The following is an 18,618-nucleotide window of genomic DNA, read 5'->3' on the forward strand; positions in this document are numbered from 1 at the left end:
ACAGGGCATATAGCTAGGTTGTAGGTTTGATTCCCAATTGGGGTACATATGAGGTAAACCAATCAGTGTTTCTCTTGTCTCTCTCTTTCTCCTTCCCTTCCTCTCTCTAAAAAAATTTAAAAAAACATATTTTTGGATCAGGACTGAAAAAAAAGCAGTGAGTAGAAACTATATGAATGTCCCCAGATGATGAAGTTAGTAGACAAAGACTTCACAGCAGCTATAATAAGTATGTTCAAAACCTTAAAAGAAACCAGGTTTAAAGAATTAAATGAAAGTATAATAACAATGATTCCACAAATAGATAATCTTAATAAAGACAGAAAATTTATTTTTAAAAGAACCAAATGAAAATTCTGAAGTTGAAAAGTAAATTAACCAAAATAGAGAATATACTAAGAGAGGTCAACGGCAGATTTGAGCTGAAGAAAAAAAAATCAGTGAACTTGAAGATAGATCAGTAGAAATTATCCAATCTCAAAAAAAGATTAAAGAAAAGTTATCAGAGCCTCAAAGAACTACAGGACAACATCAACTGAACCAACATACTTGAAATGGTAGTCCCAGAAGAAAAGAAGAGAAGAGGGGGCAGAAAAAATATTTTAAAAAATAATGGCCTAGCTCAGTTGGTTGGAGCATTGTCCCATACAGGAAAATTTTGTGGGTTTGAGCCCAGTCAGACTGTAGTTTTGATCCCAGGTCAGAGCATGTACGGGAGGCAATCTATTGTTGTGTCTTTCTCACATTGATGTTTCTTTCTCTATCTCTCTAAAATGAATAAACATATCATTGAGTGAGAATGGCTGAAAGATTCTAAACTAATGAAAATGCTTCAATATAAAGGTCTAAGAAGCTCAGCACATCTTGAATAAGATAAACATAAAGAGATACACATTGGAGAGATCCAAGATGGCGGCCAACAAGGCAGCAGTGAGGAAAAGAGTTTGAGTAAGTGAAGGAGTGAAAGGGGAGTGCCTGTGGGGCATGTGTGTGTGTGTGTGTGTGTGAGAGAGAGAGAGAGTGAGAGAGAGAGAGAGAGAGAGACAGTTATATTCCGCAGGACTGTTGGGGGTGGGCGGACCAGGCTCCCCTAGCCAGGCAGCCTCTGCTACCACTGCAATCTCTCCCAGGGTAGCCAGCTCTGCTGCAGAGGCCACACCATCTTGAAGGGGAGAGCTGCTGTGACTGGGAGCCCAGCCTCACCTCCACCCATCTGGGGAGCCCTAAGATACTGCCTGGGACCCCACAGCCATACCAGCCAAGGACCTGCTGCCTCAGCTGCAAACTCATGAACACCAAGACTCTAGCCTCTCCAGCCACAGACTCCTAAAAAGTTTGTCCAGGGGGAGACAAAATGGTGGGCGAATAGGTGGACATGTCCTGCACCTTCAGAACAGATAGAAGAAACAGCTGAATAGAATAGCATCCACCTGGAAATGGCAAATTAAACACAGCTGGTGAGACAATCTACAGCCAGAAAGGAAAGAGGACTGCTGGAGAATGGTAAGATTGGGTACCTGGGCTGGAGAGAGAGACGCCTGACTACCAGGACAAGAGGGTCAGAAAAAAACTGCGCTGCACCAAGTCAGCGTCCTTTGGAGACACATATAACACTCGACTGTGGAAGGGGGTCCACAGGGTGGCTGCCAGCCAGGAAATCCAGATCTAAGTCCACAGCCATGGGAGGCTGCACCCCGAAAGGCAGCCTGAAGTTCTACACTGGCCATGCAGTGCTGGGGGGGAGAGAAACGTGCAGCAGTGTGGTTGCTCTGTCTTTATATTTTCCTTGCTTTTACTTGCTAAACCCAGTACACAGGATATTTCAATTACAAACACTCACCGAGGCTGCGATGCAGGTGAAGGTGCAGTTTTGTGGAGGCTAGGGAGCAAGACAGGGAGAGGTGACCAGGAATCCAGCTCTGGGACACTCCGGTTCCTTCAACCCTAAACAGCCATTTTTATCCTGAAGAGCCGGCCCCTCCTAGGAGCACAGCTGCACCCAGCCTCGAGCTCTGCAGGGAAACAAGGAATCTAAATACCCCCAGGGAGCCCTTGCGGACTGGGTTGAGGGGCCATTTGGTTCCGGAAACTAATATAGCAACACCCCCACCTAGAAACCGTGTCAGAAATAAACACTTGTGTAAATATGATTGAAAGCAGGCAGACAAATAAAGTGGGCAGATTGGTCCTACCTGCCTGAAACCAAGGCTGTGGAAACAGACAAAGAGGTACAGTGGATCGCTGGGAATTTCAACATGGTGCTGACTATCTAACAGGAAACTGAGAAGTGGCAAACAGAACAGTAGAAAGGGGTCTTAAACCAGCCCCCATGGGACATCAAAACTCAGCTGAAGAGAACAACACTTCACTACTTCACTTTTTCATTTTTTAACTTTTACTTAAGAAAAAAATTTTTTCTTTATTTTATTTTTTAACCTTTTATTTATTTATTTTGGATTAGTATTCTTCATTCAATTTTTATCTTTTATCATTATTTTACTTTATCTCATTTTGCCCTTTTTGCCAACCTTTTCTTCCTCACTTCTCCCTTTTTCATCCTGTTTCTCTTCTCCTGTCCTGCTTTTTTTTTCTTTCTCCTTTCTTTTTACCCCTTGTTAAAAATTGATCTTCTTTATCTGCTTTATTGACACATTACTATTATAGTAGTCTCTGTTGGCTTACTCATATATCTAATTTCCTCTCCCCTGCTCCAAGTACATGCACCCTTCTCTTTTCTCTTTCTTCAACAGCCAATTTTTTATGCTTTTGTTTTTTCTCTCCTCACTTGTTCTCTTCTTCTCCTAATTGCTTAATTAATTTCACTCACCAAATTCAAGCCTATTTGCTCTCTACCCTATTCTACCATTCCAAAAAAATAGATGCATATATAGATAGATAGATTAAAGAAATGGGAATTTTTTTGGTCTTTTTATTTTTCATTTATTTTTAATTTTTATCTATTTTTATATTTATATTTATTTTTTACTTTTCTTCTTATCCACTCATTCTCTTTCAACCTCCTCTATACTGAACAATGGCCATTCCCCTATTCATTCAATTCCTTTACCTTACTTTCTGGAAATAATCTCTGCCTCTGCAGATTCAGTCCCCGCCCCTTTTTTCAGGGTGTTTGTTCTTTGCATTTTTTGGTTTATTTTTTTGTTTTGTGGAGTTTTCTCCCCATATATGTATATTTTCCCCTTATTTTTTCTTCTTTTGTTTTTTTCTCTTACCTTTTTTCATTTTCTCAATATCATTTTTTGCACTCTTTTCTCTCCCCTAATTCTATTTTCTCTGGTGGTCACTTTTATTGGGGTTATCGGTGTTGTGAAAACATTCATGTTTTGTTCCCTCAGAGTCATCTCTTATAGAGTTGTATTTTGTGCCTTTTGATTAATATGGTAGAGTGGGCCACATAACCAGACAACCTGAGAGGAGCAAAAATGGGGAGACAAAGAAACAGCCCCCATATGAAAGAAAAGGAGGAATCACCAGAAAAAGAAGTAAACGAAATGGAGGCAAGCCATTCGTCAGAGAAAGAATTCAGAGCAATGGTCACAAGGATGCTAAAAAGGATGGAAGACAAATTCAATAACATGTGTAACAATCAAGAGAAAATGAAGAACCAAGGAGAAATGAAGGATGACATTGCTGTAATAAAGAACACAATAGAGATAGGAGAAACCAAGATGGCGGAATAGGTAAACACCAGAGATTGCTGCCTTGCACAACCACTTCAAAAATACAACTAAAAGATGGAACGGACATCACCCAGAACCACAGGAAGGCTGGCTGAGGAGAGATTCTTCAACTAGAAGGAAAGAGAACAGCATACTGAGGCTCACAGGAGGCGCAATGTGGAAAATACAAAGGTACGGAGGTGTGCGTGGAGCCGGCTGGTGGCTGAGGGCGCGGTTGTTGTTTTCAATCAGGAGGCAGTCTCAGACTCTGAGCTCCAGATCCGGGTGAGTCTCTAGGGACTCAGAATCAAACAGGAGAAGCGGGATTGTCTGGCATCAGTTGGAACGTGAGGGCAGCTTTCTCTCCGAGGTTTGCAGTGGTTGCTGGGGTTTTGAGAAGCAGAGCCTCTGGGAACGGGACTGAGAGCAGCCATAACCACTCTCTCTGCCCGCTCTGTTGATCCTGCCCTGCCCAAGCCCTGTGCAGAGCCATTTGCCGGATAGCCTCAGACAAAGGCTAGATTAGCACTTCTCCAGAGGACAGAAGTTTTCCCACTGCAGATACAGCTGATTCTCACAGTCAGTCGGCCTGGTGGTCAAATCCCTCTAGTATTAGCTACATCAATCAAGGCTTAACTAGAACAAGACTGCACACAAAGACCACAAGGGGGTACACCAAGAAAGCATAAAAAATGCGGAGACAAGAAAACATGACAGAAATGGGGGATATAGAGCTAAAAAACGCAATTTTGAGGGCTTTCAATAATGTGCTAGAAGCTGCCAATAAACTTGATGAGAGCCTCACGAAATCTAATGAGATCCTCGATGTTGTGATAAAGAACCAACTAGAAATTAAGCATACACTGACTGAAATAAAGAATATTATACAGACACCCAACAGCAGACCAGAGGAGCGCAAGTATCAAGTCAAAGATTTGAAATGCGAAGAAGCAAAAAACACCCAACCGGAAAAGCAAAATGAAAAAAGAATCTGAAAATACGAAGATAGTCTAAGGAGCCTCTGGGACAGCTTCAAGCGCACCAATATAAGAATTATAGGGGTGCCAGAAGATGAAAGAGAGCAAGATATTGAAAACCTATTTGAAGAAATAATGACAGAAAACTTCCCCCACCTGGTGAAAGAAATGGACTTACAGGTCCAAGAAGCACAGAGAACCCCAAACAAAAGGAATCCAAAGAGGACCATATCAAGACACATCATAATTAAAATGCCAAGAGCAAAAGACAAAGAGAGAATCTTAAAAGCAGCAAGAGAAAGAGACTCAATTACCTACAAGGGAATACCCATACGACTGTCAGCTGATTTCTCAACAGAAACTTTGCAGGCCAGAAGGGAATGGCAAGAAATATTCAAAGTGATGAATACCATGAACCTACAACCAAGATTACTTTACCCAGCAAAGCTATCATTCAGAATTGAAGGTCAGATAAAGAGCTTCACAGATAAGGAAAAGCTAAAGGAGTTCATCACCACTAAACCAGTATTAGATGAAATGCTGAAAGGTAACCTTTAAGAAGAGGAAGAAGAAAAAGGTAAAGATACAAATTATGAACAACAAACATGCATCTATCAACAAGTGAATCTAAGAATCAAGTGAATAAATAATCTGATGTACAGAATGAACTGGTGATTATAATGAATCAGGGACATAGAAAGGGAATGGACTGACTATTCTTGGTGGGGAAAGGGGAGTGGGAGATGCGGGGAGATACTGGACAAAAATCGTGCACCTATGGATGACGACAGTGGGTGGGGAGTGAGGGCGGAGGGTGGGGAGGGAACTGGGTGGAGGGGAGTTGGGGGGGGGGAAAGAGGAACAAATGTAATCTGAACAATAAAGATTTAATTTTTTAAAAAAATAACACAATAGAAAGCATCAACAGTAAACTAGAAGAAGCAGAGGGCCACATCAGAGAGCTAGAAGACAATGGAAGGAAAAAACACCCACACAGAGCAGCAACTGGAAAAAAAAAATTAAAAAACATGAGGAGAGCCTAAGTAAGCTTTGGGACAACATGAAATGAAACAACATCTGCATAATAAGGGTGCCAGACAGAGAGGAAACTGAGCAAGGATTAGAAAACCTGTTTGAAGAAATAATGACAGAAAACTTCCTTGATATTGGGAAGAAAAAGGTAGCACAAGTTCAATAAGCACACAGAATACCAAGCAAGATGAACCCCAAAAGACTGACACTAAGACACATCATAATTAAATTGGCAAATACCACCAACAAATTAAGAATCTTAAGGCTGTCAGAGAGAGGCAGAAAGTTACCTATAAGGGATCTCCTATTAGACTATCAATTGCTTTTTCAATAGAAACACATCAGGCCAGAAAGGAATGGAATGAAATATACAAAGTAATGCAAAGCAAGGGACTGAATCCAAGAATACTATACCCAGCAAAGCCTTCATTCAAAATTGAAGATGAAATCAGGATCTGCATAGAAAAAATGGGCTAAGGGAGTTTATTACCACCAAGCCACTAATGAAGGACATGCTAAAGGGACTGCTGTAAAAAGAAGAAATAAAAAGGTAAGAAGGAACACAGGCATAAAGAATAAAAGTGGTGATAAACAAGTACCTATCAATAATAACCTTAAATGAAAATGAATTAAATGCTCTAATCAAAAGACAAGGGTAGCTGAATGGATAAGAAAACATGACCCATATATCTGCAGTCTACAAGAGACCCAACTCAGAACAAAGGACTCACATAGACTGATAGTGAAGGGATGGAAATTTTTTTTCAGTAAAATGTAAATGAAAAAAAAGCTGGGATAGCAATACTTATATGTGACAAAATAGACCTCAAAGTGAAGGCCATAGCAAGAGATAAGGAAGGCCACTTCATAATACTAAAGGGAGCAATTAAACAAGAGGATATAACTCTGGTAAACTTATATGCTCCCAATAGAGGAGCACCCAAATACATTAAAAAAAAAAAAAACTACTGGAAGATATCAAGGGAGAGATTGACAGCAATACAGTCATAGTAAGGGACATTAATACCTCATTGAGCCAATGGATAAATTCTCTAAACAAAGTTCAGCAAAGAAACATCAGTCCTAAATGACTCACTAGATCAGATACAATTAATTGACATCTTCAGAACATTTTACCACAAGGCTACAGAATATACATTCTTCTCAAGTGCAGACAAGATATTTTCAAAATTAGACCACATATTGGGATACAGGCAACTTCTCTTCAAATTCAAGAAAATAGAAAGTATATCAAGCATCTTCTCAGATCACAATGGCATAAAATTAGAAATCTGCCGGAAGCTGGTCCATCCTTGCTGCTGGACACAGTCGCTTCAGGGAAGAAACATCTGCACAGCATATGTTTCAAGGGACCTGGCGTATATGGCATACTGTTCTTAATATGGTTGCTCCCCTTCTTGACCCTATGTGTTTTAACCAAGGTCACCTCTCTGAGAAAGGTTGTTTCCCCAGGTAAGGATTTTTCCCTGGAGTTAGGGAGGGAATAAAATCCCTTAACTAAGTGCCAGGCGGGTAGTTAATCACTTTAACTACGAACAATCACGCTTAAGCTACATAATCTTTACTCCCTGGAATGGAGATAAGAAATGCCCTAACCTTTGGAATAGAAATTGATAGGATTAAAATCAACTGGTATAAATACAGATGTAACAAGACAATAAAACACAGAACCTGGCTGGAGATCCTGGACAGAACTTGGCTGGAGATCCTGGACAGAACTTGGCTGGAGATCCTGGCTAGAACCTGGCTAGGCTGCTGATCAACTGAACGTGGTCTCCATGTCATTCCTTCTTCCCTGACTCCGTCCACACCTTTGGAAACCCCTGGACCTGCTGGGGTCAGACCCCAACAGAAATCAACTACAATAAAAACAATGAAAAAAATCAAACACTTGGAGGCTAAATAGCATACTATTAAACAATGATTGGGTTGCCAAAGAGATCAAAGAAGGAATAAAAAACATTCTGGTAACAAACAACAGTGAAAACATAACAATCCAAAATCTATGGGATACAGTGAAAGCAGTCCTGAGAGGGAAGTTCATAGCTATACAGGCCTACCTCAAAAAACAACAACAAAAAAATTGTAATAAATTACCTAATGCTATAACTTAAAGAATTAGAAAGAGAGCAACAAGAAAAGCCCAGAGTAAGCAGAAGGAAGGAAATAATAATAAAGATCAGAGTGGAAATAAATGACATCCAGAACAAAATAAACAATACAAAAGATGAATTAAACCAAGAACTGGTTCTTTGAAAGGATAAACAAGATTGCTGAACCTCTAGCCAGGCTCACCAAGAAACAAAGAGAGAGGACCCAAATAAACAAAATCAGAAATGAAAGAGGTGAAGTAACAACAGACCCCACAGAAATACAAAGGATTTTAAAAAATTAAATACTACAAACAACTCCACTCCAACAAACTGGACAACCTAGACAAAATGTACATATTCTTAGAAGAATACAAGCTTCCAAAACTTAATCAGGAAGAATCAATAAACCTGAATAGGCCGATAACTACTGATGAAATTGAAGCTGTAATCAAAAATCTTCCAGCAAACAAAAGCCCCGGTCAGGACAGCTTTACAACGGAGTTTTACCAAGCATTCAAAGAAGAACTAAAACGTATCTTTCTCTGACTATTCCAAGAAATTTAAGAGTAAGGCACACTTGCAAGCTCTTTCTATGAAACCTGCATTACCCTAATTCCAAAAACAGATAAAGACACCACAAAGATAGAGAACTACAGGCCAATATCCCTGATAAACATAGATGTTAAAATCCTCAACAAATTTCTAGCAAATCAGAGATAGCATTACATTAGAAAGATCATGCACCATGACCAAGTGGGATTTATTCTGGGATGCAAGGATGGTACAATATCTGAAAATCAATAAATGTGATACATCACATAAAAAAATTGAGAGATAAAAATCACATAATCATATCAATCGAAGCAGAAAAAGCATACGACCAGTGTTCAGCACGCCTTTGAGCCTGGCAACTTCCCAGCATTCAGATCCTCGGACTTTCCTCACAGTAAGGCCCCCAAATGCCAGTTCTCGCTCCCACCTCAAATGAAGAAACCAAAAGTGCCTCTAGCCCCCAACCTGGAGAAGCCAACCCGTCATACTTGCCAAAGAGAGAAAAAGAACAGCAAGAAGCAATTGAACATATTGATAAAAGACAAAATGAAATAGATAGACTTAATGAACAAGCCAGTAAGAAGATTTTTTTTTGTTTTTTTTAAATTTTTTTAAAATTTATTTTTCATTTTTTTTAAAGAAGATTTTGAAAGTGAAACAGAAATATAACAAACTCCACCAACCATTCTTTTCAGAAGAGTCAGAATTGATCGCCAATATCCCAAATTTTGGAGTAACAACATTTGTCAACCATCCACAAGTGTCTGAACTGCTTGGAGAAGAGGATGAAGAGGCGCTGCATTATTTGACAAGAGTTGAAATGACAGAATTTAAAGATATTAAATCAGGTTACAGAATAGATTTTTATTTTAATGAAAATCCTTACTTCAAAAATAAAGTTCTCTCCAAAGAGTTTCATCTGAATGAGAGTGGTGATCCATCTTTGAAGTCCACTGAAATCAAATAGAAATCTGGAAAGGATTTGACCAATCATTCAAGTCAAACACAGAATAAAGCCAGCAGTAAGAGACAGCATGAAGAACCAGAAAGCTTCTTTACCTGGTTTACTGACCATTCTGATGCAGGTGCAGATGAGTTAGGAGAAGTCATCAAAGATGACATTTGGCCAAATCTATTACAGTAATACTTGGTTCCTGACATGGATGGTGAAGAAGCAGAAGGAGAAAAAGAAAATGATGATGAGGAGGAGGAAGGGTTGGAAGATATTGATGAAGAAGGGGATGAGGATGATGGTGAAGAAAATTAAGATGATGATGAGGGGGAAGGAGAGGAAGGTGAAGGAGAAGATGATTAATGAACACTGATAGGTTCCAACCTTTTTTAATTTTCTCCAGTCCCTGGGATCAAGTTGCAGTGTTTCTTTTTTCTTTTCCTCTTTTCCCCCCCTCTTGTGCTCAGTTGCCCTGTTTTTGAAGTCTCTTTTCTCTCCTTTACACCATGGTTCTCAACTTATTTTTTGGGGGGGGGGATTTACCTTGAGCAGTTTATAGTGGGAAAAGAATATTTGCCCCTTTCTGTTCCAAAGTCATTTTTATCCCTTCCTGTCTCAAGAAAAACTTAATCGAATCAATGCTACCATGCTCTGTGGGAAAAAAAAACCCTTCTACTATCTTAGCTCTGCTGGGAGCTGGAGGTTGCTATACCCCTGTGTAGTAGTGCATAGAATTCTTGCTTTTTTCCTCTTTTCTCTGTATATTGGGCTCAGAGATTACACTGTGTCTCTATGTCAATATGGACAGTTAGCATTTACCAACATGTATCTGTCTACTTTCTCTTGTTTAAAAAAGAAAAAAAAAACTTTTAAAAGCGCCCCCCCCCCCCCGCCCCCGGTGGTTATAGAAGGTAAGCAAAGTGTGGGTTTGAGGTGTTTGGGTGGGTTAAGTGGGCATTTAGACAACATGGCTTCTCCTTTGGCATGTTTAATTGTGATGTTTAATGGACATCCTTGCAGTCTAAGATGACCCTTTTAAAATAAAATTCTCTCCTAATGATGACTTAAGCCCTGCCACTCACTGGGAGAATCAGCAGAACCTGTAGGATCTTATTCAGAATTGACATTCCTCTATTGTAATTTTGTTCCTGTTTATTTTAAAATTTTCTTTTTGTTTTACTGGAAAGGAAATATGATGCTCAGTTTTAAACATTAAAAGTGTGCAAGTTGCATTATTACAATAAAATTAAATGTGTAAACACACAAAAAGAAAGAAAAAGCATTTAACAAAATCCAATACCCTGTCATGATAAAAACTCTCAGCAAAGTGGGAATAGAGGGATTATACATCAACATAATAAAAGCCTTATATGACAAACATATAGCCAACATCATATTCAATGGGCAAATCTAAAATAATTTTCCCTAAGAACAGGAACAAGACAGGGATACCCACTTTCACCACTCCTGTTCAACACAATACTGGAAGTGCCAACCATAGCAATCATACAAGAAGAAATAAAAAGCATCCAGATTGGAAAAGAAGAAGTAAAACTGTCATTATTCTCAGATGACATGATATTGCACATTGAAAACCCGAAAAACTACATCAAAAACCTACTAGACTTAATAAATGAATTCAGCAATGTAGCAGGGTATAAAATTAACACCCAGAACCATATAGCTTTTTTTATACACTAATAATGAACTCAAAGAAAGAGAAATTTTTTTAAAAAATCCCATTTACCATTGCAACAAAAAAATTATGATACCTAAGAATAAACTTCACTAAGGAGGTAAAAGACCTGTACTTGTAAAACTACAGGACATTGAAAAAGGAGCTAGAGGAAGACATACACAAATGGAAGAATATACCCTGTTCCTGGATTGGTAGAATCAACATCACTAAAATCTCCACACTACCCAAAGCAATTATAGATTCAATGCAATCACCATTAAAATATAAATGGCATATTTCACAGACCTAGAACAAACTCTCCAGAAATTCATCTGGAATAAAAAAAAAGATCCCAAATAGCCATAGCAATCTTGAGAAAGAAGAACAAAGTTGGAGGGATCTCAGTACCAGATATCAAGCTATACTACAAAGCCAATGTTCTCAAAATTGCCTGGTACTGGCACAAGAACCGACATATAGACCAATGGAACAGAACAGAGAACGCAAATATCAACCCAAGCCACTATGCTCAATTAATATTTGACAAAGGAGGCAAGAGCATACAATGGAATCAAGACAGTCTCTTCAATAAATGATGGGAGTGGCAGGGGTGGGGTCAATTGGGAAAAAAGGAGACATATGTAATACTTTAAACAATAAAAAAAAGAGAAGGACAGCTTAAGGGAGCAATGGGACAGCATGAAAAGGAATAACATCCACATAATAGGTATGCCAGAAGGGGAAGAAAGGAAGGAAGAAATAGAGAACGTGTATGAAGAAATAATGGTAGAAAACTTCCCTAACCTGGTGAAGGAAAAAGTCACACAGGTTCAGGAGGCACTGAGTCCCAAGCAAGAAGAACCCAAACAGGCCCATGCCCAGATACATCATAATTAAATTGCCAAAAATTAAAGACAAAGAGAGAATCTTAAAGGCAGTAAAAGAAAAGCAATCTGTTACCTACTAAGGACCTCCCATAAGGTTATCAGCTGATTTCTCATCAGAAATGCTACAGGCCAGAAGGGAATGGCATGAAGCACACAAAGTAATGGAAAGGAAGAATCTGAAACCAAGATTACTTATCAGCAAGGTTATCATTCAAAATAGATGGTGAAATAAAGAGCTTCCCAGACCAAAAATAAAAATAAGGCTAAAGGAGCTCATCACCACCAAGCAAGCATTACAAGAAATGCTAACGGGACTGCTGTAATGAGAAGAAAGAGAGAGAAACATAGGCTTACATAATTAAAATGGCAATAAATAAATACCTATCAATAATAACCTTAAATGTAAATGGATTAAATGCTCCAATCAAAAGACACAGAGTAGCTGAATAGATACAAAAACTGTCTACAAGAGACCCACCTCAGAACAAAAGACTCATACAGATGAGAGTGAAGGGATGGGGGGAAAATCCATGCAAAAGGAAACAAAAAAAAAAGCTGGGTAGCAATACTTATATCTGACAAAATAGACTTCAAAATAAAGGCCATAACAAGAGACAATAAAGGTACTACATAATACTAAAGAAATCGATGCAACAGGAGGATAGAACCCTGGTAAACATATATGCACTCAATATAGGAGCACCTAAATATATCAATAAAACTTCTGGAGAACTTCAAACGAGAGATTAATAGCAGTAGCTATAGTAGGAGACTATATCACCCCACTGACTTCACTGGATAGATCTTCCAGACAAAAAATTAACAAATAAATAGTGACTTTAAAGGACACACTGGTTCAGATGGATTTAATTGACATTTATAGAACATTTCACCCCAAAGCTGCAGAATATATATTCTTCTCAAATGCACGTAGGTCAATTGCAAAGATAGACCACATGGTAGGACACATACAAAAAAAAGTCTCTATAAGTTCAAGAAGATTGAAATCATATCAAGCATTTTCTCAGATCACAGTGGAATGAAATTTGAAATTAACTACAGTAAAAAAAAACATTCAAACACATGAAGGCTAAATAGCATGTTATTAAACTATGAATGGGATGCTAATAAAATCAAGAAAAAAACAAAAACTTCCTGGAAACAAATGAAAATGAACACACAACAACCCCAAATCTCTGGGATAGAGCAAAAGTAGTCCTGAGAGGGCAGTTCATAGCATTACAGGCCTACCTCAAAAAACAAGAAAAATTAATAATACACTATTTAACCCTATAACTTAAAGAATGAGAAAGAAAACAACAAGAGAAGCCTGGAGTAAGTAGGAGAAAGGAAACAAAGATTGGAGCAGAAATAAATTTATATATATATATATATATATATATATATATATATATATATATATATTAGAGGCCCGGTGCACAAAAATTTGTGCACTCGGGGGGGGGGAGGTCCCCCAGCCCGGCCTGTGCCCTCTCCCAGTCTGGGACCCCTCGGGAGATAACGACCTGCTGGCTTAGGCCTGCTCCAGGGTGGCAGAGGGCAGGCCCAATCCCTAGGTGCAGCCCCTGGTCAGGCTCAGAGCAGGGCCGATTGGGGAGTTGGGGCGCCGCCCCGTCATGCACAGAGCAGGGCGGATTGGGAGGTTGCAATGCCACCCTCAGTCACGCTCAGGGTAGACTGATTGGGGGGTTGGGGCACCGCCCCCTGTTACACTCAAGGCAGGGTCTATGGGGAGGTTGCGGTGCCACCCCCATCACACACAGAGCAGGGCCGATCAGGGGGTTGGGGCGCTGCCCCCTGTCACTAACAGAGCAGGGTCCATCAGGGGGGTTGGGGCACTGTCCCCTGTCACTCACAGAGCAGGGCCCATCAGGGGGTTGTGGAGCTCCCCCCTGTCACTCACAGAGTAGGGCCGATAGGGGAGTTGGGGCACCGCCCCCTGTCACACACAGAGCAGGGCGGATCAGGGGGTTGGGGCGCTGCACCCTGTCACACTCAGGGCAGGGCCAATGGGGAGGTTATGGCTCTACCCTGTCACACACAGAGCAAGGCCCATGGAGGGGGGTTGGGGCGCCGCCCTCTATCACCCACAGAACAGGGCCGATCAGGGGGTTGGGGTGCCGCCACTGTCACACTCAGGGCAGGGCCGATGGAGAAGTTATGGTCCTACCCTGTCACACACAGAGTAGGGCTGATCAGGGGGTTGGTGCTCTGCACCCTGTCACACACAGAGCCGCAGGGCAATCGGGGGATTGGGGAGCTTCCCCCCTATCAGGCACAGAGCAGGGCTGATCAGGGGGTTTGGGCGCTGCCCCCTGTCACGCTGATCCCGGTGCCGGGAGGCATATTACCCTTTTACTATATAGGATAGAGGCCTGGTGCATGGGTGGTGGCCGGCTGGTTTGCCCTGAAGAGTGTCCTGGATCAGGGTGGGGGTCCCCACTGGGGTGCCTGGCCAGGCTGGCTGAGGGGCTGAGGGCTGTTTTCCCGCTGGCAGTTGACTAAAAGCTCCCAACCGCTCCTTGTTTTCCTTTTTTTTTTTTATTCTGGGCCAGCTTTAGCTCTGAGGCCTCACTGCTGAAAACATGGATACAATGTTGCGGTCCGGGGCTGACTGAAAGCCAGTTTTGTTTAGCTTCTTATTTGCAACATAGTAATAGTTGCTTAGAGTTGCAGTTGAGAGTCCGGCAAGTGAGGCGGGGAACGTTGGAGTCTGCAGTCCCTGGAGGAAGCAAGCCTCCCTGCTCGCTTCAGTGCATGGCTGCTGGCCGCCATCTTGGCTGACAGTTAATTTGCATAAGGATACGCTGATTAGCCAATGGGAAGGGTAGCGGTCGTACGCCAATTACCATGTTTCTCTTTTATTAGTGTAAATATATATATATATATATATATATATATATATATATATATATATATATATATATGAAACCAAGAGCTGGTTCTTTGAAAAGATAAACAATATTGATGTACCATTAGCCAGATTCATCAAGAAACAAAGAGTGAGGACCCAAATAAATAAAGTAAGAAACAAAAGCAGTGAAGTAACAACTGACCCCACAGAAATACAAAGGACTGTAAGAAAATACTATGAACAACTATATACCAGCAAGCTGCACAAAATGGATGAAATGGATAAATTAAAAAAAAAATACAATCTCCCAAAACTGAATCAGGAAGAATCAGAAAACCTGAATAGGCCAATAACAACTGATGAAATAGAAGCAATAATCAAAAACTCCCAGCAAACAAAAGCCTTGGTCCAGATGGCTTCACAGAGGAATTTTACCAAACATTCAAAGAGCTAACACCTGTATTTCTGGAACTATTCCAAAAAACTGAGAGAAAGGAATACTTCCAAGCTCTTTTTATTAGGCCAGCATTATCCCTAATTCCAAAATCATATAATTACAGGCCAATATCCCTGATGAACATAGATGATAAGATCCTCAACAAAATATTAACTAATAGAATCTAGCAATATATTAAAAAGATCATACACCATGACCAAGTGGGATTTATTCCAGGGATGCAAGGCTGGTACAATATTCACAAATCAATAAATGTATTACATCATATAAATGAATTGAAAGACAAAAATCACATGATCATATCAACAGAGGCAGAAAAGCATTCCCCAAAATTCAACAACCATTTCTGATAAAAACTCTCAGCGAAGGGGAAATAGAGTGAGCAGTATATCTCAACATGACAAAGGCCATATATGACAAACCTATATAAAAAATAAAACTCAAAGGGCAAAAATTAAAACCATTTCCCCTAAGAACAGGAAAAAAACAGGAAGGTCCACTTTTACCGTTCTTATTCAACATAGTACTGGAAGGCCTAGCCACAATGATCAGACAAGAGAAAGAAATAAAATGTATCCAAATTGGAAAAGAGAAAGTAAAATTCTCATTATTTGCAGATGGCATGGTATTGTACATAGAAAACCCTAAAGACTCCACCAAAAAAAAATAAACTACTAGATTTAATAAATGAATTTGGCAATGTATCAGGATACAAAATCAACACCAAAAAGCAATGGCTTTTTATACACCAATAATAAATTCTCAGAAAGAGAAACTAAACAAAAAATCCTATTTACCATCACAATAAAAAATTAAGATACTTAGGAATAAACGTAACCAAGGAGGCACTCAGAAAACTATAGAATATTGTGAAAAAAAGAGATAAAGGAAAATATAAACAAATCGAAGAATATACCATGTTGATGATTTGGTAGAATTATCATCATTAAAATGTCCATACTACCCAAGGCAATCTATAGTTTCAATACAATCCCATTAAAATACCAATGTCATATTTCACAGATCTAGAAGTAATACTTCAAAAATTTACATGGAACCAAAAAAGACCCTGAATAGCTGCAGCAATCTTGTAAAAGAACAAAGTTGGAGGAATCACAATACCAGATATAAAGTTATACTACAAAGCCACCATAATCAAAACACTTTTGTACTGGCACAAGACCTGGCATATTGATCAATGGAATAGAACAAAGATCCCAGAAATTGACCCAAGCCATTACGCTCAATTTATATTTGATAAAGGAGTCAGAACACACAATGGAGTCAAAAGAGTCTCTTCAATAAATGATGTTGGGTAAATTAGACAACACATGAAAAAAATGAAACTAGACCACCAAATTATATTATACACAAGAATAAACTCAAATGTATAAAAGACTTAAAAGTAAGTCATGAAACTATAAAAATCTTAGAAGAAACCATAGGCAGGCAGCAAAATATCAGACATCTATCATAGCAATATGTTTATAGATACATCTCCTTGGGCAAAGGAAACTAAAGAGAAAATAAACAAATGGGAATACATCAAAATAAAAAGCTCTGCACATCAAAGAAACCATCAACCAAAGGAAAAGGGAACCCACTGTATGTGTGGGAGAACATATTTGCCAATAATACATCTGATAAAGAGTTAATATCCAAAATATATAAGGAACTCATACAACTGAACCATAGGAAGACAATCAAAAAATGTGCAAAGGACCTAAATAAACACTTCTCCAAATGAAGGCCAAGACACATATGAAAAAATGCCCAAAGTCACTGACCATCAGAAAGATAACAATTTAAAGCGACAATGAAGTATCACCTCACACCTGTAGAATGGCTACCATCAACAAATCAACAAATGAGCAATGCTGGTGAAGATGTGGAAAAATGGGTACTATAGCACAAGACTGTTGGAAATGCAGCCATTATAAAAAATAGAATGGATTTTCGTCAAAAAATTGAATATGGAACTGCCATTTGACCCAATGATCCCACTTTCAGGAATAAATCCTGAGACCTGACACACCAATCAGAAAGAATGTATTCATCCCTATGCTCATAGCAGCACAATTTACAATAGCTGAGATCTGGAAACAACCCTAGTGCCCATCAATAGAGAAAAAGCTGTGGTACATTTATACTATGGAATACTATGCAACAGTAAAAAAGATGGATCTCTTATCCTTTGAGACAGCATGGAGGGACCTGGAGAGTATTATGCTATGCAAAATAAGCCAGTCAGGGAGAGACAAGTATCACATGATCTCACTCATATGTGGAATCTAATCTATACTAATGAAGAACTAATATGCTAATGGTCCATATGCCATAACAGTAACGACCAGGTTATTAGCATATTAGCTGGGGCATTGCTCCGGAGAGGGGCAGAAGTAGGGAGGCGCCCGGAGGAGGCGGGACCATCCCGCGCTGGGGAGGGCAGGGGTGAGAGCCCATATCACCCCCCTCACCAGTCCTTAGCCATCGTACTGCTCACACTCTGAGTGCCACTTGCGGCCCACCTGCCAGCAGGTGGGAGGCTTCCATGCTCTCCTCCAGTGCCATGATGGGGCGGAGCCGCCGCGCATTGCTCTGAGACTGGGTGGAAGCCAGGGGGCACCCAGAGAAGAGGGAACAGCCGGAGGTGACTTGAGGGACTGAGGGCGGGGCTTGAAGCGGCCAGAGAAGGCCAAGAGGGTTTGGAGCTGGGCCAGGCACACTGGAGCTCTGGGTGGACAGGTTCAAGTGTCCAGGCAGGGCTGCAGGTTGGTGGGCCGCCCTGCGCAATTTTGAATCGTGCGCTGGGCTCCTAGTTAGCAAATAAACTGATGAATGGCGTGGATACAGAGACATGGAACAGGGTGCAGAATCTCAGAGGGAATGGCAGAGGAAAGTGGGTGTGTGGCAGGTGATCAACCAAAGAACTTGCATAGCCTAGGGACACAGTCAATAGGGTGCTGAAGGCCTGAGGCAGTGGCAGAGGCAGGCTGGAGGAGGTCAATAGGGGAAAAAGTGAGATATATGTAATACTTTCAACAATAAATATTTTTTAAAGAAAGAAATAATATAGTGTTTTGTTTATCATTTATACTGTTTCCTCAAGGGTAACATTTTGCAAAATGAAAGTACAACATCACAACTAGGATTTTTAAATGATAGAATCTACCAATCTTAAATTTCCCCACTTTACTTGTGCCCATTTTGTGTGTGTGTGTATACATGTGCACACTCTACAATTTTATCACATGTACCCACCACCACAATCAAATTATTGAATGTTCCATCATGGCAGGAATCCCTAGTTTTGCCATTTTGTGTTCACACCTATCTCACTCCTTAATCCCTGGAAACCACCAATCTGCTCTCCATTTCTAAAATATCCACATTTCAAAAATGTCATATAAATGG

At 40.0% G+C, this 18,618-nt stretch overlaps 1 pseudogene; it reads left to right on the forward strand.

The window, feature by feature from the left end:
* Positions 1 to 3,855: 3,855 nt before the first annotated feature.
* On the forward strand, positions 3,856 to 9,670 carry LOC139011273 (protein SET-like; annotated as a pseudogene).
* Positions 9,671 to 18,618: the final 8,948 nt, after the last annotated feature.

This window comes from Myotis yumanensis, unplaced genomic scaffold (assembly GCF_028538775.1).
Source record: "Myotis yumanensis isolate MYYU_CA2020_CCGP unplaced genomic scaffold, mMyoYum1.0.hap1 SCAF_1, whole genome shotgun sequence".
Classification (NCBI taxonomy): Eukaryota; Metazoa; Chordata; class Mammalia; order Chiroptera; family Vespertilionidae; genus Myotis; species Myotis yumanensis.